Here is a 26,652-nt window from a genome sequence, read left to right on the forward strand (position 1 = left end):
AAAAGTGTTTCAGGATCATCATGCAGCTTTCCATAGATTTGTCTGCAATGTCTTTAACAAAATCATTTCTTCTTTTTTTCATTTTTTTAAAGTGCACTGGGACTATATCTGTATCTCATCCCCTATTCATTCTCATCGAAAACCTGATCCACAGTGGTTATTAAGATTTTTATATTTCTACTGGCCCGACAATGACTTCATTGCTTTTTTTTTTTTTTTTTTTTTTTTTTTTTTTTTACCAGCTGGGGAATCTTGTAAAGCAGAGCATCGGACCGGAGTAGAGTTGTGGGTTGATGCCGCAGCCGCTGCCGCCGCGGTTTGCACACGTCCAGTTGCTGTGTAAGGAATCCTCTTGCTGCCAGTTCTTTGCTCTTAAAGTCACCCCAGGGGATCGCAGGCTGCTAGATGAACGTGCATAAGAATGTGTTTGTGGGCGCGTGCACGCACGGCTGCAACAGTTAAGGAGCAGCAATAGACTCTGTTATCATTTTTTTTTCTAAACCAAGGACCGAGATGAGCCAACCCTTCGTCCTTTATTTTCAAGCAGTGCCGGGCTCCCGCCCGAAATATGCTCCCCGCCCTCCGCCCACTCCGCGCACGGGTCTCCAGGGAGGGAGGCGAGGATAACTGCGCTGCAGGCAGGATTCCCCCTTTCTTTTTCCACCGCAGTGACAGGTGGATTCCCGGGCCTCCTTACCCCGCCTCAACCCTCGCACCCACCCCTCTCTGTCACGATTCCGCGCCCCCTCCATTCCTCCCTCACTTCCCCCTCGCCAAGTAAACTCCCAGCTCCAGCACCGCCCCTTCCATCCTCGCAGCCCAGGTTGCGATAGCCTGGCTGAGCAACCAAACCTGGTGCGCCAGGAGGAGCGTCGCGAGCGCGCATAAGCGCGTTCGTGTAGCAGAGAGCAAGTACAAGAAACCCGCGTTCTAGGATTTTGGGGATTCGAGAACGAGCAGCGTGGGCGGGGCGCTCGAGCCCGAACCCGAGCACGAGCGCTTTCTCTTCATTGGCGCCTATCAGAAGTAGGCGGGGCCAAGGCGGGACCTAGCGGGATGAGAGGTACTTGTCCATTGGCTCGAATGGGCAGACCGGGAGTGGTAAACAGCAAATTAGGCTGCGCGTTTGCTCCGGCAAGAGGGCGGGGCCGGAGGTTTCGATTACTTGTCTCTGCCGCTAAGGAAGGTAAAGCGGTGACGGCTGCCGCGGGAGTGGAGGCTTCCCTAGTTCCCCAAGAGAGGTGGGAGACTCGGCACGGTGAGTAGTTGCGTCCGCCCGTCAGGTCGTCTCACATTGGCGGTGTGTCCACCAGTTTGTCCTTAGAGAGAACTCAGTTGGTCCACTCAAGAGAGTGACAGAAGGGGCACCGGCACCGGTCCCTCCACAACGGGGCGACAAGCCGAGGGCGTCCCAAGCTGGAGTCTCTCTAGACGACCCACCACGCGTCCCAAGGGGCTTCCCGGTAGGGCTGGGACTGCGATTTTTGGAGCTGGGAGACAGAGGGGCTATGCTAGAGGGACATTGAGTCGAGGCTGGACCCGGCGGGGCTCCCCTCTGCTGCAGGTCTGCGGTGTCCCCACCCCACTATTCCCGTGGCCACGGCTCTCCGGGGCTTGCAACGAGGGGAAACCCTTTTGCGCTAGCACTGAAAAGAGCTCCAAACCCCCGCCCAAGTTCCTAAAGAGCCCAGACCCGCCAGCAGCTGCGACTCAGAACCCCGGTCCTTCTGACCTTGGCTGCCCGGGAGGGTGGGCGAGCGCCCTGCCTGCAGCCCCGCAGGTTTCCGCCACCTTCCTCGGGACAAGTTTTTCAGGCGTTGCTGTGAAGTTCACGGCTGGCGTGCTGGCAGGGAAGCAGAAATTGACCCCTTCTCAGACCTTCCTACCCTTTGGACCTTCATAGAAATTGAATCCTGGGGTTTGGAACCGTCTGCCAAAATGAACAGGTCTTTCTCAAATTGACCCGGTTTTTTTTTTCTTCTTTCTTTTCTTTTTCTCCTCTCTCTCTCTCTCTCTCTCTCTCTCTCTCTCTCTCTCTCTCTCTCTCTCTCTCTCTCTCTCTCTCTCTCTCTCCTCCTCCTCCTCCTCTTCTCCTCCTCCTCCTCTTCCTCCTCCTCCTCCTCCTTCTTCTTTTTTTGTGCCCACGTTGGGGTAAAAAATAACCTGGGCAGATTTCAGTGTTAAAGCAGATCTTTCTTGAGGGTTTTGTTTTTTCGCTTCACTTGAGTGGTATGGCACAGATGCTTGAATAAGAAAAGCCTGACCTTAGTATCTCTCCGGACAGACTAGAAGGATGCTGTGATATTTAAATAGTTGCAGATCAATATTCTGTTAACACAATTTATTTTTAATTGGCTGAAATTTAAGCTGATTTTAGAAAGTATTGACACAGAATAATTTCTTTCCGCGCATCTGATTTAGGCTTGTTTGAATGTAATGGTTATGTAGGCAATATAAAAGATTACACAAATTAATTTGTCTGAGAGCATTTGAGTGAAAACAGGAGGCATAAATATGTATAGGATTAGGGTTTTAGGTAACATCTGCTGGAACACTTCCAGCTAATTTCTTTCTTGCTGTAGGGTTACAAAGAGGGAGAGGGAGAGGGAGAGGGAGAGAGAGAGAGAGAGAGAGAGGAGAGAGGGAGAGAGAGAGATGAGAGAGAGGGGGAGAGAGAGGAGAGGAGAGAGAGGGAGGGAGAGGGGGGGAGAGAGGGAGAGAGGGGGGGAGAGAGGAGAGGAGAGAGAGGGGGAGAGAGGGGGAGAGAGAGGAGAGAGGGAGAGAGAGGAGAGAGAGAGGGAGAGGGAGAGTGAGGGAGAGAGAGAAGAGAGAGAGAGGGAGAGATAGAGGGAGAGAGAGAAGAGAGAGAGGGGAGAGAGAGAAGAGAGAGAGAGGAGGAGAGAGAGAGAGAGAGAGAGAGAGAGAGAGAGAGAGAGAGAGAGAGAGAGAGGGGAGAGATTTTTACCGGTGACACTTTGGAATTACAAAGTGCCTAATATTTAAATGTAAATTCATTTTTAATTCTTTTAAAATATTTTCTTAAAATGTGAAGAGGCTATGTTTCCTTATCCCTGTTTATCTGGTGTTGAAAGGGAGAGTATGATCTTACATTTAACAACCCAACTAGGATTCATTAATAATAAAAACATAAAAGGCCTCCATCTTTCCGAGAAGATGGTATTTGAGTACCTAGGAAGCATTTTCAATTCTTTATTAAAAGTACTATTTTAGGTTGGAGCATTTTTTTTTTTTGGCATTGATGCTAGAACGGGAGTAAGGAAGCCTGCAGCAGTATTACCAGTTTGACACCACCAGTGGGTGTTTCTGTTGACAAATGCAGAGAGGAGAACATTTGGGAAGGAAATCTTTTTTGGGGGGGAATGGGAGGGTAAAGAGGGTAGGTGAGGGGAGAAGGAGCCAGAAGAGAGAAGCTGTAGAACTAACGCTGCCAACATTGTGTGTGCTGGGCATTGCACAAGTACAGGGGAACCTAATTAGGGAGAAAAATACCATTTGGCTGCATTAAAGAATAGAACTCCAAAAGAGGCATACTAAATAAAGTTAACCATTCCAAGAGTGATTAATAATCCGCCATTTCTGAGTACTTGGGAAGAGGGCTTCTCTCTTGGAAAGGGCATCAAATCCTTTTGAGTTGGCTTGCCTTTTAAACATAATCAGTGCAATGCTTCATTTGATAGGTAGAAATAGAAACAGTTTGCTGTTCTTATTGTGTTGATTTAGCATAGTCCCTAAGCCTAATTTTTTAAATAAAAATAACTTGATGTATTAGAAAAATTATTCAGAAATAAAATCCCTTCCAATGGGAGCATTGCTTTTGTCATTGCTCAGTCTTATAATTTATTAAAGACTAGGGACTTCTTAAAGCCCCCCCTCCATGGTTTTGATTCTTTTTTTGTTTATGCAAGGGTCCTAATTAAATCTACCATTATATGTTCTTGGAGTTATTTAAGTCACAGACATCTACTCTGCTCCCTGGGGTTTTATAAAGGAAAGGTTTCTATTGAGAGAAGTTGAAGCGCCATCTCACAGAAATAATAGAAGGTTGACTGATTGCGAATTAAATGTATTCTGTTCCAGATATTCTACATTTGAGAAGAACCAGACTTTATGGGGCATTTTCTGTTTCAGAGGTGCAGTATTCTTATACTACAAACCTTAACTACAGAGGTGGAGAAATTCCTATCAGTATGCATTTCCCCCCAACCCGTTTCTTCACAGTGGCTAAAAATCTATGAGAGATTCTCAGCCACAGTTGAATTGTTGGAAGTTAGCCTTTCAGTAGAATTTGCATTTCAGTTTTCTTAATAATAGGAAGTTGAGGTATAGCTAAGAAATAATCTGGTAGAAAATTTGTAAAGAATCAAGCATGGGAATATTTTCTTACCTGCTTAAAATTTCATCTTTTTCCTTCTTCCATTTTGACAGTTTTGGTGGGTTTATTTTAGTAGAATTTTTAGTGTTTGGCTTTTTGAAGGTGTGCTAATATAAAATTGCATTTTTTGGCAGTTAATGTGAGAGTGTGATACTCCAGTATAACAAATTGATGTCAGATAATAGCATGAGGCATTTACAGTGAACAAAGCAATCAACTTGCATAGATCTGAAACAGGAGGGAGATCTTTTATATAATCCTTAACTTTAGTACAAAAGCAGCAAGATTTGAAGTATTTAGTTGTTTCCTGACTAGAAAAGATTTCACTCAGAATCAGATAATTTTAGATCTTAAGGTTTTATTCTTGGCAACATCAAATTCCTTGACAGAGGAGAAGAGAAAATGTCAGAGGTTGCTTACCGTCTGATAATTGTGTCTGTTAGGACAATAATGCCATCAAAAGACAATATTTAGAGCTGGAGATGTGACTCAGAAGAAGAGTACATGGCCCGGTGTTGGATCCAAGTGGAGTGGAACAATAGTCAGCATTTCAGCTCTCTGTAGAGTATCCACTCTGCTTCCAATCTGAAACTCAACATTGATATTTTTTTGATTATTCACACTTTTGGCATTTGGATTTTTATTTTTTGTTTTTAGATAGGGTCTCATTTTTAGTCCAGGTTAGCTTGGAACTAACTCACTATGTATCCTAGGCTGGCCTGGAACTTGTAGCAATACCCTGCCTTAGCTTCCTAGGTTCTAGGATTGCTGGCATGAGCTACTATGCTTGATCTAGATTTAATTTTTTATATTTTTGAGACTTTTTTCTTTATATGGAGCAGTGAATGTGTTAGTGATTTACTCAAAGATTGGGTCTCGTTTCTCGTTAGAGTTTATACATTTCTTCAGAGATAGGAATTTGGGAGGCAGTTCTGTCTGTGGCTATGAAAACCGGGACCAAGGACTTTTCTATCTAAAGAGATGTTTATCAGTTAAACATTTCAGGTTTGGGAATTAACAGAAAATTATTTATTGGGTTAAATGGACCAGGCTCTTGGAAATTTGTTAACACTTTGAATTAAGGTTTTTACATAAAGACATTTGTTTTGGGGGTTGTTCTCATCAGAGTCAAGTTTTGGGTGCAGTCTTTCTTTTGTATAGTCTGCTCTGTAATTCTCACAGTGCTATGCCTATTGGACCTTTCTGCATACCAGATGCTGTGGCAAATTATTTATTCACACGTATGCATGTGTGCTCACAGCCTTTCTCCAAGGTAGATATTTTCCTTATTTCTCATGTACATGTCAGATGGGGCGCAAAAATAATTTGCACATATTAGCTAGCTAGTCAGCAGAAGAGGCAAAATTGCCATCCAAACCGGTCTGACTTGAAATTGGACTTTCCCAAGCCCTGTTTTCTGCTTCTCTAGAAGAGTGTGATTCCTAAAGCCTGTTTTGAGTTCATTCTTTACGTTGTGCCTGGGGAGTCCTGGATGTATAAATTTGTTTTCTGGGTTTGATGGGCCTCATTGGCAAGGCTGCCTGGTGTTTTGTGACATAGGGGACTGGATCTATCAAGGCTGCTGGTTAGGACAACCAGAAGTATCGAGTTTTTGCAACACAGCCTCATTGGTTTGATTCCTTCATAAATGAAAGTCATACATGTAATTATATATGTCCAAAATGAGATAATTGTTTCAGTTAAACACTGGGTGCTTCATGTTTATGCATATCCGTTGTAGCTTTTCACTGTCTGATTAAATTTACTATACTAATAAAGGCTTTGAGGATACCCGCTGAATTCACTTTTGTCTTTATGTGTATGTGTTGCTAGGGATTGAACCCAGGGTATTGCACATTCTAAGCAACCTCTCTACTACTAGCTGTAATCCTAGTAGTATCCTCCCAGTCCCCCTTTTCTTCCCCAATTCAGGCTCCCAGTAAGTTATCCAGGTGGTCCTTGAACTCACCCTTTGTATCCCAGGCAGGACTTGAACAATCTTTTCTTGCCTTGATGCAGAATTCTGCCCATAGCTGCAATTACAGGCTCGAACCACCAGGCCTGGCTAGATGTACTTTTGAAGTGGCAGCTGTTATAATTTACAGATGTACATCTTTTTAGTAATTATAATGACTTAAAGTAAAATAAAATTGAGAGGTAAAGTTTAAAGAGGTGCATTATTCTTGTTTAATTTTTTTTAATTTATGTGTATGTGTTGGTGGATATCTAAGAGGCCAGAAGAAGGTTTCCAGATCTCTGGAGCTAGAGTTAGAGAAACTGCCTGATACGGTGCTGGGAACTGAACTCTGGTCCTCTGGAAGAACAGAGCAGCAAGCCCTTCCAACCACTGAGCCATCTTTCTGGGCCCTTATTCTTGTTTCTTTTTTCTTTTTTTTTCTAAGACAGGGTTTCCCTGTGTAACAGTCCTGGCTGATGTGGAACTCTCTCAGTAGACCCTGCCAGCCTCTGATCCACTTGCCTCTGCCTTCTGAGTGCTGGGGTTAAAGGCATGTGCCACCACTCTTGGAGTAATTCTTCTTCCTTAATAAACAGATATTGAACTCTAATGAAATCTTTTCTGTTGAAAATAGAATTTTGGGCCTGAGATGTAGCAATTTCGGTAGAATTCTTGCCAGATTTTCACAAAGCGCTGGGTTGGATTCCCAGCACCACGTATACTGGAGGTGGTGGCATAGATCTGTATTCTCTAGCTTTCGGAAAGCCCCAAATTCTAACCCTCCATAAACTGTGCATGGTGGCACATGCCTGTAATCCCAGGACTTGGGAAACATGAACATTAAATCATCAAGGTCCTTAGCTACATAGTGAGTTTAAAGCCAGCCATATGACCTTTATTAAAAGGTAGTTTTAGGATTTTTTTTTGTTTTCTTAAAAGATTTATTTATTATGTATACAATATTCCTCCTGCATGTACACCTCCATGCCAGAAGAGGGCACCAGATCTCATTACAGATGGTTATGAGCCATCATGTGGCTGCTGGGAATTGAACTCAGGCCGCCTGGAAGAGCAGCCAGTGTGCCCAACCTCTGAGCCACCTCTCCAGCCCTAAAAGGTAGATTTTTACATTTATTTATTTTGTGGGTGGGGAGTAGGTGGTCATATACATTCCATGGCATTTGTGTGTAGGTTGGAGGAAACTTGGCAGGAGTCTCTTCTCTACTTGTACCATGTAGGCCTCAGGAATTGAACTCAGGTGGTCAGGCTTGGTGGCCAGTATCTTCATGGGCTAAGCCATCTCACCAGCTACATTATTTTTAAACCAAGACCCATCAATCATCAAGAGAACCAACTTGTTGAAGCTTAGTTTCAAAGAACACTTAGAGGTTCATGTGAAAGAAGAAAACGTGGTATCTTTATTTTTAAGTTGATAAAAATCACTTTTGTCATTTAGAGATGAATATTATAGAGTCTCAGGACCAGAAATCTTCTTGGCCAAAGCAAAGGGATGTTGTGCATAGATAGAGCCTTGACAATTTTTGTTGATTTCTCCACAGAGTTGTAGTGATGAGGCGAGCAGGCCTGCTTTTCATCCCACCCGGCTAGCTTAACACCCGAAATAACAACACACAAATTGTATTCATTTAAACACTGCCTGGCCCATTATGTCCAGTCTCTTATTGGCTAACTATCACATCTTGCTTTAACCCATATCTAATAATCTATGTATCACCACGGGGTCTTGGCTACCGGGAAGATTCTAACCACCATCCGTCTCGGGAAGGGGAATCATGGCGTCTGCCTGACTCTGCTTTCTTTCTCTCAGAATTCTGTTCAGTCTACTCCACCTATCTAAATCCTGCCCTATCAAAAAGGCAAGGCAGTTTCTTTATTAACCAGTGAAAGTAACACATAGACAGAAGACCCTCCCACATCACAGAGTACAGCTTTCCAACATACAGTTTAACACTTTTATTTTTTGGAAGGCAGACTTTTTCTGTGTAACTCTGGCTGTCCAGGAACTATCTCTGTGGATCAGGCTGACCTTGAACTCACAGAGGTACACCTGCCTCCGTCTCCCAAGTGCTTGGATTAAGGGCGTGAACAACCACACCCAGCAAATTTGTCTCCTGTAAAAGTATGCTAGTAAACATTTAAAAAACCAACTCTCCTTCAAATATGGTTTTTGTAACCTCATTTACCTGCTTCAGCTAGGCCTCCTAGTCACCAGACACCAGTAACCTCTTAAAGATGCCTTCAAAATATAACTTCTTACACATCACAATTCTTGTGTTTCCATTGTAAATTTTATTACATTTAATTATTTCGTGTGTGTGTGTGTGTGTGTATTTGTGAACATGTGAACATGCATGTGAAGGTCAGAGGACAACCTTCAGGAATCAGTTCTCTCCTCCACTGTATGGGTCTTGGGGATTGAATTCATTAGGCTTAGTACCTTTACCTCCTGAGCCACCCGTCAGACCTGTTTCAAGTCTTTGCCCAAGCATGATCCTTAGTAGAATATGAAGGACCATATTACAAATGGCACAAGTTGCCTTGTCTTTGTGGGTTTATTTTATTAATTATTTTTTGAGCTAGGGTATCATGTAGCCCAGGCTGGTTATTAAATCTCTATGTAGCCAAAGCTGGGTTTCAGCTCCTTTTCTTCTGGGTGTTGGGATTACAGATGTGCACCACCCTATTTATGTGGTGCTGAGAATCAAATCTAGGCTCTCAACAAGCTGGGCAAGCATTCTATCTGATAATGAATTAAATAACATTGTTCTTAGTGATAATATTAGAGATACATAGAAAATAAATTGGGGGAAATCGCACAGTTATTGGATAAGGAAAACTCACTTTCAGATGTAAGATAGATAGGCAGAATAATTGGTTTTCTTGATACTGAGCAGTGATATTGCTGAGTTTACCATTTGAACTCTTGAGCTCCAATTGTCCTTGACAGATCGTCTCTGCTGTACTTGCTGTAGAGCAACCTTTATTGTATTCAGATACCCAAACATTTTCTACTTTCTGTGTTGCTTCACACTGAGTTGTGGTGGAATTTAGACATGGCTCTCTTACTGGCAGCATTTTCTTCTCAGCTATCATTTCTGTGGAGAGTAAAGCCAGGTTGCGAGCATAGATTATGGTAAAATTGTACAGCATGGCTAACTTCTGCCACATTGTGAGGTATTGGTTTTTGCCTAGTGTGTTGATGGTGTAGGTGGGGACTGCTCGTAGGATGGTTTATGTGTTATCTTTTGCATACCCGTAATAAACGGTAATGGTTTGGTTGAAAGTATTTAGAAAATGGTGTCTAACTTTTATATAAACAGTTCTTGTGGGAAAGTGACCCTCAGAAGTGCTAGGCAGGTAAATCAGTAACTCTGTATGGTAGGTTGTGTTTGGATTTTTCAAGAACATATTAGACAAACAATGCTGGCCTGATATTAATAGCCTACTGTCAGTTCAGTCGTAACTGGCTTGAAATAGTATTGATTTTTATTTTTAACAGTTATGAATATGTTTCTTTTTTGATATCGAATATCAAATAGTAACATGTGAAGTGAGTTTTGGAAATAACTTGTTTTATGTTTTGTATGTGTGTATGGGGGTTCCTAGGTGTGCCCTGTGTAGACAGTGGCTGCAGAATCCAGAAGAGGGCATCAGATCCTCTAGAGTTGGAGTTGCAAGCAGCTGTGAGTCACCTAATATGGGTGCTGGAAAAGGACCCTGGGTCCTCTGCAGGAGCATCAACAAGTGTTCTTAACTGCTGAGCCATTTTTTCAGCTGCGCAATAGATTTAGATAGCTAGTGATTTTTCAGAGCAAGAAAACAGATTTCTGGGAGCTAATAAAACATAGATGAACATGTTTTTAAATTATTTATTCTTGAAATATACATTTTACTTTTCAATCGTGTGCGTGCATGTGTGTTTGTATTTCAGCACATGAATATAGATGCCCGAGAAAGCCAGAGGAATTGGTTTTCTAGGGCTAGAATGTGGGTGCTGGGAATTGAACCCATGTTCTCTGCAAGAGCAGCATTCTCTCTTAACTACGAAGCTGTCTCTCCAGCCCTTATTTATTTATCATTACATAAATATTTATAAAGATTCTGCACGACTGTGTATATGCATGCAGATGCACATCAGATGTGAGAGGTCAAGGAGCAGTTTTCTGGGGTTGGTTCCTCACTCTACTGTTTGGGTTTTGGGGATTGAACTCTGGTTGTCAGGCTTGGTGGAAAGCACTTATACTGGCTGAGCCGTCTCACTGGCCCATTTAAAAAAAAAATTGCCTGAAATTATTTTAGGTAAGTTGCAGTTACAGATCTTTGTATTATGCCTAAAGGTTAGATTCTTGGCAAAATGAAGTTGTTACCAATCAGATTAGACATACAGGCAGATAAAAATGGTGGAAAATGGAGCTAGGGAGATGGTCAGTTGGTAAAATACTTGCCATACAGGCATGAGAATCTGAGATCAGTCCCTACCCCTCATTTTTTTTTTTTTTAATGAACTCAATCGTTGTTTCTAGATGGCTTTTGGGTCTAATAATGCTGTCTGTTCCTATTTATGTATTCATTCTTTTTTTTTTTCCAGACAGGGTTTCTCTGTGGTTTTGGAGCCTGTCCTGGAACTAGCTCTTGTAGACCAGGCTGGTCTCGAACTCACAAAGATCCGCCTGCCTCTGCCTCCCAAGTGCTGGGATTAAAGGCGTGCGCCACCACTGCCTGGCATAAGAAGTTGAATGGTTTTTTAAAAAAAAAAATATATATATATATTTATTTATTTATAATGTATACAATATTCTGTCTGTGTGTGCCTGCAGGCCAGAAGAGGGCACCAGACCTGATTACAGATGGTTGTGAGCCACTATGTGGTTGCTGGGAATTGAACTCAGGACCTTTGGAAGAGCAGGCAATACTCTTAACCTCTGAGCCATCTCTCCAGCCCCATCATTCTTTTTTACTGTATAGGTCTTTTGGTTTCCAATTTTGTTTTTATGGGTTTTCTGTGTGTTCAAATGTGTATGTTTCTGTGTGTTACTTGTAATTTTTTTCTTTGGCTCCTTTTCTGTTTGTTTTGCCCTAACCTGGTTTTTATTTTGTTTTATTATTATTATTAGATATTTGTTTTCTAATGAGAGCAAGGTATGGAGTTGAGTGGTAGGGAGGTAGGGAGGATCTGGGAGGAGCTCAGGGAGAGGAGACTGTAATCAGAATAGATTATATGGCTGAGTGGTGATGGCGCACACCTTTAATCCCAGTACTCTGGAGGCAGAGGCAGGCAGATCTCTGAGTTTGAGGCCAGCCTGGTCTACAGAGCTAGTTCCAGGATAGCTAGGGCTGTTACAGAGAGAAACCCTGTCTTGAAAAGAAAAAAAAGAATATATTGTATGAAAAAAAAATCTATTTTCAATTAAAAATAGAAATTTAATGAAGAACTTGGAGTAGTGTTGGGGTCGAAACAGGTTGATCCCAGATGTTTTAGGGCCAGCTAGTCTAGTTGAATAAATGATCTCCAAATTCAATGAAAGACTTTTTCTCATAAAGTCCCGCATGGTAGAGAAAATCACCAGATTTTGACCTTTGGCTTCCATACATATGTGAACACTTAGGTGCACACATGTGTACACAAGAACATGTACCTATGCATACATCCTTATTCCCTACCAAAATGTTGACAGATGAGAGTTGAAGAAAATTTGTCGGATTGGTTTTGCCGAATTACCCTGACATTGGCGAAGTTGAATCTTTCAGAGATTGTCAGTTGGTTCAGATGAAACATACCCTAGAATTTACCCACAATTTCCAGACACTACCCTGCTTTGTCAGCTTCTTGTGGGACATACAGATTTAATTGCTAGTAATTATTAGCAATAATATCACAACTGGATTCAAAATTAAAGTTGTACAGTATGCACATGAAAAGGGTTTTCTTTAGAAATAGCGTTGGAGTTTATGAAAAGGAAGGTACAAAAAGATATATTTTTATGTGTATGGGTATGTTGTGTACTGATGTGTCTGCATCACATGCATGCTGGTAGAGACCAGAAAACGGCATCAGATCCCCTGCAGCTGGAGCTACGGATGATTGTAAGCTGTCATATGGGTGCTGGGATTTGCACCCAGGTCTTCTGGAAGAACAGCCAGTGCTCTTAACCGCTCAGCCATCTCTGCGGCCTCCAAAGGTATTTTTAAACGGAGACTTAAGTGTGGTGGTGGTGGTGGGTGGCTGGTGTCTAGGGGAGTGCTTAACCGAAAGGCACTCATGGAAAAAAAGAAGATATGTACCAGTAAGGGTCTTGGCTTCTCAAGGGAGCGTCACTGAGAAGACTGAGCTTAATTGTGCTTATTGAAATTGATTGAGGTAAACAAAAGTTAATTTTGTGCAAATTGGTATTTCATACTGCTTCAGTCGTCGGTAAAATAACCTTTCTTACATCCTGAAGTCTGTCTTTGCTTCATTTAACAAATGCTTAATGAGTACCCACAGTGGCCCTGCCCTCTCATTAAAAGAGTTTAGTCTTGAGCTGGAGACAGAGGTGTGAAGAAGTCACCTGTAGGAACAAATCGCATGGGTAAGGTGGACAATCTATTCTGAGAGTTGCTAGGAAGGCCACCCTGAGGTGACTTTTAAGTGAGTTTAACAATAAGAAGGCTTATTAATTGGGGGACTAGTTTTCCAGAAGAGTAGGTGCAAATACCCTGAGGCACAGTGAGAGACGTAGAGGCTCTTGACAAACAAGGTCTTTGAATCCTTGTTATGTGTCTATGTATTGAAATAAATGGATAAATGGGGAAAACCAGAAAGGGGACCTGGAGAAGGTAAAAAGGTGCTGATGAGGGGTAGTGAAGGGCAAAAGGACAGGTGTGACCTGACAGCTGAAAGGAGACGGGGGGGGGGGGGGTGGTGGTGGTGGTGGTGGAGAGGGTTTGGGGGGGTGGGGGGTGGGAAGGTGGGGGGGAGATGTAGAAAGAGGGTGAGAAGGAGAAGGGGAGACAGGGGGAAGAGAATATACTAAAAAGATTGTATTGCTTGAAAATACCATAAAATGAGGGGCTGGAGAGATGCTCAGTGGTTAAGAGTACATACCACTCCAGTTCAGTTCCTAACACTCATGTCAGGTGACTCAGAGCCTGTAACTGTAGCTCCAGGGGATCCCATCCCTTCTTCTGGAATCCTGGGTACTCATCTATGTAACACATACCCCCATGTATGTAATTAAAAATAAAATTAAAAACATCTCAAAAGAAAGTAACACAATGATATCGAATGCCTTTGCATGCTAATTTTTTGTTTTATTTATTTTATGTGTATGCTTGTTTTTGCATGTATGTGTACCACATTCGTGCCTGGTGCAGGAAGAGGGCTTCAGATTCCCTCAATCTGGGGTTACAGAGGGTTGTGAGACACCAAGCTAGGAAGGAATTCAGGTCCTTTACAAGGTCAACAGAGGGCCTTAACTGTTCAGCCTTCTTTCCAGCCTATTTTTATGCTAATTAAAAGTAATTTTGAAAGGAAGAATTCTAGCCAGGTGCACCCCTTTAATTCCAGCCCCAGGGAAGGCAGAGGCAGGTGGGTCTCTTGAGTTTGTGGTCAGTCTGGTCTACGGAGTGAATTCCAGGACAGCCAGGACTGTTACACACAGAGAAACCCTGTCTAACCTCTCCTTCACCCCCCAAAATGAAGAATTCTAAAATGGCTAGAAAGGAGAAAAGCCAAAGCCAAAGCCCAAGTAGACAGAGGTGAGACCTTGAAGATTTTAGTAGTCCCGCTCTCCCCCTGCCCTGTCTCCTGGGAAACTATTGAAGTTTTAAGCAGGGGTGTGATGGGAAATGCAGGGCTGCCAAAAGCCCAGAATTGCAGCTCAATGGAGTCTTAACAGTTTGTCAAAAAGGTCATAATCTCTGCAAGTTAAAATAGTCTTCTCATCTCATTAGAACTTTTGCAACTGCTTCCTTGATTGATTGTCATCTGTGGTACTCTTTTCATTGTGTTTTTAGAAACTACCTTTACTTTCCTTCCTCACCATGCTGTTAACCTTATATAGGAATGTCGTTTCTATTTATAACTGAATTAAAATATTTTTTCTAACAGTTTCATCTCTCTCCCTTGTTTAAACTTAAAACTCTCCTGGTTCTCCCTCACCCCATTTATCTGCTGAAGATAGTTAATGTCTTAATGAAGCATTTTTATTAAATAGCAACATTAAGTTTGAATTCTTTTGTCTTTCCAAATACGACGTCTTGGATCTGGCTTAATATTTCTCAACATGTATGCTGTTTTTTTTCCTAGTTCGTGTTTATTTTATGCTCTTACAGTGTCTTTAGGTAATTTTGTTCATGTTGTTTAGGGGCATCCGACTTCTGGAGGAATACCATTTCAAACCTGATTCCTTTGTGACCTTGTCTTTTCTATTAAACTCTTCTGTGCCAGACTTTTATTCTTCTTTACTTTCTCTGTGTATACATATGTGTAAGTGTGTGATGTAAGCCAGAGGAGAATTTCTGGCATCCTGCTTTATCACTCTCTACCTTAACCATGGCTGGCCAGCACCGCCCCCCATCCAGTCTTCTTATCTATGATCCCAGATCCCCACCCAGCAGCAGTGAAGTTAGGGGAAAGAATGGTTACCCCTGGCCTTTTTACAGGGATGCTGGGGACCTGAACTTAGGCCATATGCTCTTAACCCACTGAGCCATCCCCCAGGTCCATGTTATGATTATGCTGGCTTTCCCAGTCAGTACACTGTCCCTTTAAAAGACAAGCTCCTCCCACTTCTAATTTCTCCCTTCTGCAGAGGCAGGCTGGTCTAGGCTCTCTCTTCACTGCTATTGTTCTGAAGAGGCAGCGCTCTGCCTCTCCCTCTCCTCTCCTCTTCTCTCTCTTCTCTCCCCTTCTTTCTCTCTGTCCCTCTCCCTCTCCCTCTGTCTCTGTCTCTAGCTCTCTAGCTCTCCCTTCTTCCTCATACTCCCTAAGCTCTCTCTGCATGGCACATTCTGGGTCCCACAGTCTCCCACCCTCCCTGGGACCTGCCACGGGTCATTCACGCTATATCGTTCATTGGTGCCATATAACACGTGCCCGACTTTATGTGTTCAGGTTAGTTTAGGCATGCACAAGCTCTGTAGAGGTACTATTTTGAGTATCCTGATTTATTCCATTCTCCTACAGTAAGCATCCTCCCATGTTTAGGAGATATTTTTTGAGACAAAGTCTCAAGTAGCTTTGCTTTTAGCAAAGGATGACTTTTGAGTTACAGGAATGTACTTCTATGCCCGACATTTTTTAAAAGGATATCTTCAGCCATGCAAAAATTTTGTTTGCCTTGCTGACTGCATAAGGTTCAGGTCTTCCTTAGTTTAGAATTGTTAGCGCCTATATGTATTGAATGGTGCTATTGCCCCCCCCCCACTCTACATATGCAAAGAATAGCATAATCATCTCCTCCTTCTAGGATTTCCTTTGCAACCTACATTTTAATGTAGCCTTAAACTTAGCTTACTTTTGGCATGAGCTCTTAGAATTTATTGAACTGTCTTATACCTGCTCAGTCTGCCTGTCTGCCTTCCCTCCCACCTTCATTGGTGGCCCTCCCTTGATCCTTTTCTTGGTGGTGTTGAAGAGTTGGAAAATGGTTTATGTCATTTTTTTTCCAGTTTCGTTCAGCCCACGGCATGTACTTGAAAATAATTGCCTCTTTTCCAAATTAAGCCCGTGAAACCAATGTTTTTGTCCCAGTGGTTTCTCTAGTCTCCAGAGTTAATATCCTTGATTTAGAGGTGTTTTTGAAGTCTCTCTATGTGCGGGGTTGGTAAAAAGAAATGGGGACTTTCTTGGATGACCTTATGCTAGGGTAACCGTTTGAGTATTTTAATGTCATTGTTCATGTTCGGGCACCTGAGGGAATGTTGACATCAATCTAAGCAATGGTGATGTTCTGTAAGCCAGCAGGAGAGGCCAGATGCGGTGACCAAAGCACGGGGTTAAAGCACGTTCAAAGGGAAAGGCAGGGTACAAGTGGCCTAGGCAGACTTGAGGCAAAATAAATAAGGGACAAAGTGGTTTGAGTGTGGGTGCAAAGAATCTTAAGAGAGGGCAAGAAATGTCAAGTAAAAGGAATGGGCCTTAAGAGGGTTTCTTCACGTCATGGATCTACAAATAGACATGTAAACCTGGGAGAATTGCAAAAACAGCAACAAAGATGGGAATTCATGTATTGCAGGCCTTACGTTGTCCTAGGATTTGGGTTTTCTTTCAATGTGGCTCGAGAATGTATGAATATTAAAACTAGTAGTTTAAACAGTGGTGCATCTTAGGGAAATGGACAAACCCTTGGTATGTGTTTTGAGCTGTGAACTCTGGTGCCATAGTGCAGTCTCTGCATGTGGGACATAGGAAATGCTCCAGAGACATTTCTTCTTTTCTGACCTCTCCCATCCCCCTCATGCCAGGACCACCTTGTTTGCTGGCTTCTCTGTATTAGGTGCCTCTCCAGTGACTGTCCCTTTCTGTTCCCCCTGTAGAAATGCCTGGTTAGTTACCTGCCTATGGGCATAATTGTGCCATCCTTGGCCCCATGTTGGTACATGAGTAGGTGCCAATGGCTCCCTATGGGGTGCTGCAAACTCTTCCACTTGTGTTTATAGTGTAGCATATGGGAAGGCCAAAGCTGCTAACTGTAAGAGTGACATTTAAGAAGTTTTTCATGATTTATTATACTAGTTCAGAGTATACTAGTAATTGCAGAGCCCTCCTCGTTCATAATAAATTCTCTCTGAACCCATCTCTCTCCCTCCTTCCTTCCTTCTCCCCCTTCCTCCCCTTTACCATCGAACAAAGCTGTCTTTTGTTGAACGTATTGCTTATTTATCATGTGTCTTCACATACTCCTAGGCTACTACTTAGGCCTTATAGACTGGCAAACTAGTTTGATGTCTTACCATACCGAGGTAAAATATTGTCACATAAAACCACTCTGTGGCTAGGCGGTGGTGGAGCACATTTTTAATTACAGCATTCAGGAGGCAGAGTTACGCATATCTAGAGGCAGGCTAGCCTGGTCTACAGAGCGAGTTCCAGGACAGCTAGGGCTACACAGAGAAATCCTGTCTCGGAATGGGGTGTGTGGGGGGGGAGCCATCACTCTGGGAATGTAGTGACATAACCAAATTAATTTGCTATGATATACATTAGTTAGTTGGACTTCTGCCATGCTTTACCAGAAAATGTGCACCCCAGCCTCTCTTGCTGGGATATAGGCTTGTGGCAAAGCTTTGACTGGTAAGTTACACAGTGGAGACTTGGACGCAGAGTGAGCATTGTGTAATGGTGATCATTATACACCAAATTGATAACCTGTAAATCACATTGACAGAAAACCTTTCCTTTAAAAAATAGGATTTTTTTAAAATTTATGTGTATGCATGCGTGCCTGTGTGAGATTTGAGTATCATGTGCATACAAGGGGCCCATGGAGGCCAGCAGAAAGTATCAGGTCTGTTTGGAACTAGAACTCTAGGCAATTGTGAACTGTCACATGGGTCCTGGGAACCCAGCCCAGGTGATTCCCAAGAGCAGTAACTGCTCTTATAACCACTGAGCTATCTCTCCAGCCCCAGGCTTTGAAGGCATGGCAATGGGAGGGCTTTGGAAATTTAGTCTTTAGTGTTACTAAGTTATGGTGCTAATGTAGAAGCGTATGTGATTTCTTGCATTTTTTATTGTTTATCTTTCTTTTCTTGGATTATCTAGAATTTGTGGTTAGATGTCTTATGATCATTTTGGGGTATATTTTTAGCCATTATTTCTTCAAGTACTTCTGTCCTCTTCTGTCTTCTCTCCACGATCCTAATTATATTGTGTCAGGACCTTTGATACTGTCCCATAGATCTTTCTTATTACCCCCACCCCGGCGATATTCTCTCCCCTTCAAGTTCACTAATAGCTTTCCTTGGCTGAGTTGAGCCAAGGCCGGAGAGCCTCTTGCAGTGAGCCTTCATCTCTCTTACATGGTAGCATTCCATCGGTGGCAGTTTCAATTGGATTCCTCTTCACACTTTCCATTTCTCTGTTGGAATTAACCATCAGATTTTTCATGCTGTTCTTTTGCGGGGGGGGGGGGGGGGCGGGGTCAGAGCCCCCAGCATACTGTTTAACAGTAAACCATTCCCAGTGTCTCGTAATGTCTTGCTCTTTATGTTTTCTGAGCATTTGTTTCTATGTGTTCTCTTATGCCTTGTGGTTTAATTTTCTTATAAATCATTGCAAGCCTGACTTACTGTGTACAATGCTAGAGATGGAGGTATATAGTTTTATGTTTTGCATGGGCATGTCTTTCTTTCTGCTAGGCCTTTAATGCTGGGATCTGAGTTAATCCAGTTAAGAGTTGGGCTGCCCCCCTGCATCATTATGGTTTCTCTCGGAGTACCTCAGGCTTCAAATTCTCTTAGTGATATTTTGCATTTGAGCGGGAGGTAGAACCTATTCCATTCAAAATTTTCAGTCTCCTCTTTGATTTGTGCCTTGGCAAGTTCCTTTTTTACAGCCTCTTGTTTTCTCTTTTTTCCTTGAATTTTGCCTTACTGTTCCTGGGAGTTCTTTAGCTTGATGGAGTGGTAGAATATGCTTTCTGGTTTTTTTTTTTTTTAAACCTTAGATTTATGTTGAAGTCCTAGGGTCTTGCCGCTTTGGCTATTTTATTGGTCCCTTTATGGAATCCTGTCCCACTCCTGAAGTAGGATACAGTACCCCCTAGCTCCCCTTGCCGGGAGATTTTACCCAGGTCTTAAGGATAGAAGTGGACAAAGGTAATACCAGTTGTCTTTACTTTCTCTGCCAGGCATGGGAATGGTCTTGGGGGAGTGCCTTGCTCCCAGGCACCATTGCTGTGCAGCCTGCATCATAAGGCGGCATCACAATGGGCAACTTTAAGGCTCTTTCCTTTGCCTCAGTGCCCGTGGGATATGGGCAGGGGTTGGTGGCTGGAGGTGCAAGATCCTGCAGAAGATTGGGGCTCCCCAAACTCTGCAGCCCCCAGTAGTTTCACACTGCCCCTTCAGCGAGCTACATCGGGCTTTCACAACTTTACCACCTGTTTCAGTCTCCCTTTTTGGTGTTCACTTGCAGTCTATTCCAGGTAAGCACCAGATTGTCTCCTGCCTCCCCGTTTCTCCACTTTCTGAACCAACTGTTCGCTCTATATTGGGTCAGAAGTGTGGTTACTCTTAAGATTTTAACATACATGTTTAGTTAAACTTGAATTAAATTTGTATTCGTATTGTCCTAAATAAGACTGAGATTTTAGAATGCTTAGTCCTAACCCTAGTGGCCTCTTCCATGATAATGTTTCTTTTATGTTAATTTTGCTTCAAACTACCTTAAGCCTATAAAAGCAGTGAATAGTTTTTCACCAGTATGCTCCTTGTATTTCTTTGCTCAGCATTCTTCATTCACCCCGTTTCTTCCCTGTTGGTTCAGTTTCCTTCTGTCAACATGCAAAGCTTTAATGAAAGGAGTCACATATGAGTAGCGTGTTCATGTTACTCCAAATGTCCTGTTCTGCTGTAGAAACGAGGGCGTGAACTTTTATAGCCATGGAAAAGAAGCTTATGAATTGATTTGTTTATAGAACACATATGTGGGATCCCCAGGTAGAGGGGGAATTGTAAGCCTTAGATGTATTGCTTACACTGTCAGCTTTACTGTTGAGGACGCTAGGCATGGTAGGCTTTTTTTTTAAAAAAAAATTATTTATTTATTATGTATACAATATTCTGTCTGTGTGTATGCCTGCACACCAGAAGAGGGCACCAGACCTCATTACAGATGGTTTTGAGCCACCATGTGGTTGCTGGGAATTGAACTCAGGACCTTTGGAAGAGCAGGCAATGCTCTTAACCGCTGAGCCATCTCTCCAGCCCGGCATGGTAGGCTTAGTAATGTATTATAAGCATTTTATCTAAAAGTCAAGAAGTTTTAGGTCACAAGAAGGCTGTTAAGAAGGGACAAATAGTAACCAAAAATAATTTGATTCTTGACCTGAAATATCCCATCTCTCCAGAATCCCCGTGTTCTGTTCAGCCAAGATCAGGCTTTTTAATACACATGCGGCTCCTTCAGAGAACTTCACATTCTTTCTGAGTAATATTCTTAAGTAGTTCTTTCAATATCGGCCCATTAGTAGTAAATCTGTTCTTAATGTTTCTGAAAATGTCCCTACTTCATGTTTTCTCTTGAATGATTGCTAAACAGGACATAGAATTTCAGGTTGACAGTGGTTTTCCCTCCACACATTGATACCGTGAGTCTTTTGTGTTTTGACCAGTCTTGTTAATGGGAAGTCTGTAGTTAGTCCATTTGTAGTTTCATAGTAGGCAGGTCTTTATCTTCTTTTGGGTGTTCTTTGAAACCTTTTATTTTTTTAGTTTTTGGTTGTCAGTTTCTATGTACTATCTTTAGCCATGAATTTATTCTTATTTATCTTGCATTTATTTGGTGTATTCCATCAGTCTGAGGACTCCTGATATTCTCAGTTATGTTTGTGATCTTTAAAAATATTGTTTCTCTTCCATTTGCCCTTTCTGGAGCTATTGTTTAGATGTTAGAACTTCATTGTATATTCTCTCTCTCTCCCTCCCTCCCTCCCTCTCTGTCTGTACCCCCATGTGTGTGTAAGTGGAGTATGTGCATGTCTGTGGGGATGCCAAGGACAGCATCGAATATCATTTCCACATTAACCATTCACCTTGACTTTTAAAACAAATTCTGTTTATTTGTTTTTATTGTAGGTATATGGTGTGTGTATGTCTGTCTGTCTGTCTGTATGTATGTTTTTATGTATGTATGTATGTGTGTATGTATGTCTATATGTCTGTCTGTCTGTATGTATGTTTTTATGTATGTATGTATGTGTGTATGTATGTCTATATGTATGTATGTATGTATGTATGCCATGCTGCACACATGTGGCGGTCAGAGGACAGCTTTCTGAGTCACTTCTCTCCATCCACCTTTATGTGTGTTTTGGGTGTTGAACTCAGGTCATCAGGCTTTGTGGCAAATGTTTTTATCTTTTTTAGCTTCCCTCTATCCCCTGAAACAGCTTTTTTTTTTCCGAGATAGATCTCTCATTGGCTTGGAGCTTGGCTAGGCTGACTGGCAAGTCCTAAGGATCCCTCTGTTTTCCCTCTCCAGGGCCCACTGCCACACCCATATTTCTAACTTGGATACTTGAGTTTGGGGGATTGAACTCAGTTCCTCAGGCTTAGGGGGCAAGTGTTTTACCAACTGAGCCATCACTCCAGCCAAAATGTTCTTTACTTCTTTAATATTCAAAGTTTTCTCTCTTCTGGGTAACTTTTTAGCACCTTTTTTTTTTTGAAAAAAAAAAAAGAAAGTCAAAGTTTATTGAATATACTCTGAGGGGCAGCAGGATGGGCAGTAACAAGAGTACTGGCCGTAGCAAATTTCTTACCAATTTCTTTCCTTTGGACACTTAAAATATAGTTATATTGACCTTTCCCTTGGATTATTTTTTATGGATTTCTTGAAGAAGGAAGCCTCTCATTTGTCTTCACTTCTAGCCTTCAATCCTTCTGCTTGCTTCTGTATGTGGTTTGCAATATTTGCTAACTTCAGAAGGGTCTGCCTAGGTTGAGAAGTGTGATTATTTTTTAGCTGTCTTTAATATTCTTTGAGGTATTACTCAGAAGAGGGAGTATAAATTCTGCTTCTGAAGACCATCTTGTCCCAGAACTTCCTATGTAAATCAGGCTAGACTGGAACTCATAGGGATCTACTGGCCTCTTGTCTATAATGTTAGGATTAAAGGTTCAGGCTACCACACTCAGTAAGGTCCCACCTATTAGCACTGTTATAATGACAACTACATCTCAACATGAGTTTTGGAATGAACATTCGAACCATAGTGGCTGATTTTCCCCTTGATTTTTATAGATCCTTCCCGTCGGTTCCCTCCTTGTTACTTACTCATCGCCGTTCATGCTGACTTACCATGCTGACATGGTAACCTTACCTTCTCCTTCCCAGGACTTCACTTTTCTGAGTTTCTTCAGCTCCTGGAACCATCTTCAGATAAATCAGCTTCCCTACTTAGAGCTGCCCTTCCTTTCCTTCTGTCTTTCTCAGATGACACCCTGCTTGATGCCTGGCTGCTGTTTGAGATTAGGCCCTTCCCAGGGAGCCTCAGCTTTGGTAGAGCTATTTCAGCGGTGGTTTTAATTGCCTATTCCCGCTCTTTCTCCCTATCTTGTTCTCAGAGAGTTCTCAATGGGGAGAAGCAATTTTTGCTCTCAGGACATGGTGAGGGTAGAGTCCAAGGATGCTGGCAGACATCCTAGTGTGTACAAGCTAACTGCCCATGACAGAATTATGTCTCAAATGTCGGCACGGCTGAGATTAAGTAACCTTGTCCAGTTCTTACTTTCACTTTTGGCTCTTCTGTTTTCTCTGCCCATATTCTTATCCCTACGGATCTCATCTTAGAATACCTTTCCTCAGGGCTGGCGAGATGGCTCAGTGGTTATAAGCACCTATTATTCTTGCAGAGGATCCCAGGTGTGTTCTCAGGGCCCACACGACTGACTTGCAACTGCCTGTAGCGCCAGTTCCAGGTGCTCTGATGCCGTCTTCCGGCCTCTGTATACAAATATACTTGTGTGCGTGTACAACATACACACCCCCCATTTTTTTTAATTTACTTCTTAAAAAAGAAAAAAAAACAACTTCATGAGAGCCACATGTCCACTTCTCTTCTCGCTTCCTAACCCTCTTTTTATCTAAGTGGTTGAAAGAGTAGCCAGTAAAGAAATAGTTTGTCTTTTTTTTTTTTAACTCATTTCTCAACCTTTAGCTGTTGCTTCCTAATTTCCCATCTTCATTACCACTTACACTATTTTTTTCTGAGGTCACTAATGACTTTTATGTTTCATCTAGTAGACCTCTCTCATCCTGGTGTTACTTGGCATTTCGGTTGCATTTGACAGTCACTGTATACTGGCATCTGTGTTCTTCATATCCTCCTTTTAGATTTATTTTTTTGACTCCCCCATGGATTCTTATTTGACGCCACTTTTTTGTACCTTTTTGAAACAGGGTTTCACTGTGTATCCCTGGTGAGTCTAGAACTCATAGTGTAGCCCAAGCTGGCCCCAAAGTCACAGAGATCCACTTGGCTCCCTCTCCTGAGCATTAGTTTGAAGCAGGGTCTCATGTGTTCTTGTGGAAAAGGCTAATCTCCAAGTCATGATCCTCCTATTTCTACCTCCTGAGTGCTAGGTCTGACAAGTGCTGCCCTGTCTTGAGCAAACATGTTTTCGCTAGTTATCCCCTTTGCTTGTTTTTGTAGAGTGTGTGGGTTGCTTTCTTCAATTGGTAGGGTCGTAGGACTCCCATTCCTTAGGGAAGACACAGTTAATTAGTGCTTTGTTCCAATTCTAAGGCATCGCCATTAGTGAGGACTATTCCTGGTCTTGGATGTCATTTTAGACAAACAGAACTGGGGAAATGCTACAGCAGCAATGGACCTCCCGAAAGAACAGGGAAGGACACTGGCAATGGTGTTCCCAGCTCTGCATTCATGTGGCCTGCTTGCTTCTTTCATTTACTTAGTCCCTACTGCCTCTAATTGTATTATCTTTCATAGGCTGTTTTGGAAAAACATGTCTTTTGAGAGCATGCCTCTTTTCTTTACACAAAGCTTTGGGTTCTTTAACTTTATTGGTGTTTTTCAATCTATTCCATCATATTTTTTCTCCTTTAAAGCTTCTTGTAATTCTTCATTCATCTGTCTGGTACAGTTAAATTTTCAAGTCTACTCTGGATTTTTTTTTTTTTTTTTTTTTGCTTATCTCATTGGGGTTTGATGTAGGGAGAGAGGTAAATCTGTGTTTGTCCAGCTATTTATTCTGTTATAATTTGTTGAAATTTTTTAATTTATTTCTTTATTAAAGATTTCTGTCTCTTCCCCGCCGCCGCCTCCCATTTCCCTCCCCCTCCCCCAATCAAGTCCTCCTCCCTCATCAGCCCAAAGAGCAATCAGGGTTCCCTGCCCTGTGGGAAGTCCAAGGACCACCCACCTCCATTCAGGTCTAGTAAGGTGAGCATCCAAACTGCCTGGGCTCCCACAAAGCCAGTATGTGCAGTAGGATCAAAAACCCATTGCCATTGTTCTTGAGTTCTCAGTAGTCCTCATTGTCCGCTATGTTCAGCGAGTCCGGTTTTATCCCATGCTTTTTCAGACCCAGGCCAGCTGGCCTTGGTGAGTTCCCAGTAGAACATCCCCATTGTCTCAGTGTGTGGGTGCACCCCTTGCAGTCCTGAGTTCCTTGCTCGTGCTCTCTCTCCTTCTGCTCCTGATTTGGACCTTGGGATTTCAGTCCGGTGCTCCAATGTGGGTCTCTGTCTCTGTCTCCTTTCATCGCCTGATGAAGGTTAATATTCAGTAGGATGCCTATATGTTTTTCTTTGGGTTCTCTTTCTTATTTTGAGGCAGGATCTTATGTAGCCTAGGCTGGCCTGGGCCTTGTTGTGTGCCCAAGGATGTCGTTGAATTCCTGCACTTCCTGCTTCCATGTCCTCAGTGCAGGGATTGCAAGCTTGAGCTACTCTGCCTGATTTATGCAGTCCTGGGGATTAACCTAGGCCTTCCTGCTAGACAAGCCCTGTACTAACTGAGCTGCAGCTTCAGCCCCAGTCAGCCATTTTAAAGTAGAACCTCTGGGCCCCCTACCTCAGGGCATTCCCTCTTTTCCTGTATTGTGGACATCATGGCAGTGGATGCCTTTTAAAGCAAATTCTTGTGTGTAGTTACACTTATTTTTCTTGTCTTTGCTTTTAAAGCATGCCTTTTCTATTCTTTAGAATTGCAGTGGGCAATGGTCGATGATTCCCATAGGGCTGTGCCACATTTCTGAGAAGTCAGGGAGAAATGTTGCTGAGTCACCTAAACGAAAGTTACCTGTTAAAAATTTGTGTCCTGTTGGGATGGATGATTGTTTTTTTTTGTTGTATGTTCAGAATTACTAGTCAATTGAACATTTGCATGGATTATTCATTGTTTATATTTTTCTTTCTGTACGTTCTTTTCATGTTAATGAAAACCTTTTTCCCTTTTGCAGGGTTTTGTTAATTCTTTCAATACAGAAGAAGCAAATATTTATGTTATATTGATCAGATTTGTTTAACTTTATATTTGTTATGACCTTATTTGTGGAAGATCATAATTCATCTGTACCTTTAAAATAATAATCCTTCACTGGACATAACGGCACATACCTCTAATCCTACTACTCAAGAGGCAGAAGAAGGAGGACTGCCGCAAGTTTGACACTAGTTTTTGCTTTCTGTTGCTGTGATAAAATGTCTGCTCAAAACAAAACAACCAAAAAATCATACACACACACACACACACACACACACACACACACACACACACACTCATACAAAACAAAACTTCTGACCAAAAGCAACTTGGGGAGGAAAACATTTATTTTAGTTCTTTGGTTATAGTCCACTGTTGAGGGAAGTCAAGATAGGAACTCAAGGCAGAAGCTTGAAACGTAAAGCTTGGAGAAATGCTACTTATGGCTTGCTCAGCTGCCTTTCTTTTATAGCCCAGGCTCACATGCCCAGGGTCGGCACAGTCCACAGCAGGCTGGGTTCTCCTACATCGTTTAGAATGAAGAAAATACCTCACAGACATGCCTAGTTTTCCAGCTGCGATCCCCTCTTCCCAGGTACGTCTAGGTCTGGGTCAAGTTAACAAAAACCCACTAGCACAGAATCCAACCTGATTCTACACAGCCAGTGTTAGCCATCCCATACAGTGAGACCCTGTCTCAAAAACAAACAAACAAACAAACAAAACAAAACCAGCAGTAACAAATAAGTAGCTCTCAAGATGATTTTGAAAACTAAGTAACAGTGAAGTGCCCAGCTCAGGAGTCAGGAGTGACTGCATAATATGTGCTAGTTAATTCTTCCTCTGTTCATTCATATGTTTACTGAAGCCTTGCCTACATGAAGGGATGCAGAGATATTTAAGGCTGTTTCCTATCCAAGGATAAACATTAGGTTAGTGTATATATATATACATATATATATGTATATATTCTATTTCTAATTCACCCTTCCTGCCTTTTTGGCATGCTGTTCTGAAGCTGTTTCAGTCTTTCAGCTATGTCATTTCATTTGAGCACAGAACACTTTAAAGGTTGATTTGCCACATTTACTCCATTACATCTCTGTAAGAGTAGCTATTAGCTCTAT

General features: G+C 42.3%; 1 protein-coding gene across 1 annotated transcript in view; it reads left to right on the forward strand.

The window, feature by feature from the left end:
* The first annotated feature begins 1,155 nt into the window (after window positions 1-1,155).
* Cdkl5 (cyclin dependent kinase like 5) overlaps window positions 1,156-26,652 on the forward strand; it is a 195,576-nt gene continuing 170,079 nt past the window's right edge. Inside the window, exon 1 of the mRNA XM_041642398.1 lies at window positions 1,156-1,258. The gene's annotated coding sequence lies outside the window, so the exon portion shown is untranslated. The remainder of the gene's footprint in view (window positions 1,259-26,652) is intronic.

The sequence above is a fragment of the Microtus oregoni genome, unplaced genomic scaffold (genome assembly GCF_018167655.1).
Source record: "Microtus oregoni isolate MIOR12 unplaced genomic scaffold, Mior012 000074F_003, whole genome shotgun sequence".
Taxonomy (NCBI): domain Eukaryota; kingdom Metazoa; phylum Chordata; class Mammalia; order Rodentia; family Cricetidae; genus Microtus; species Microtus oregoni.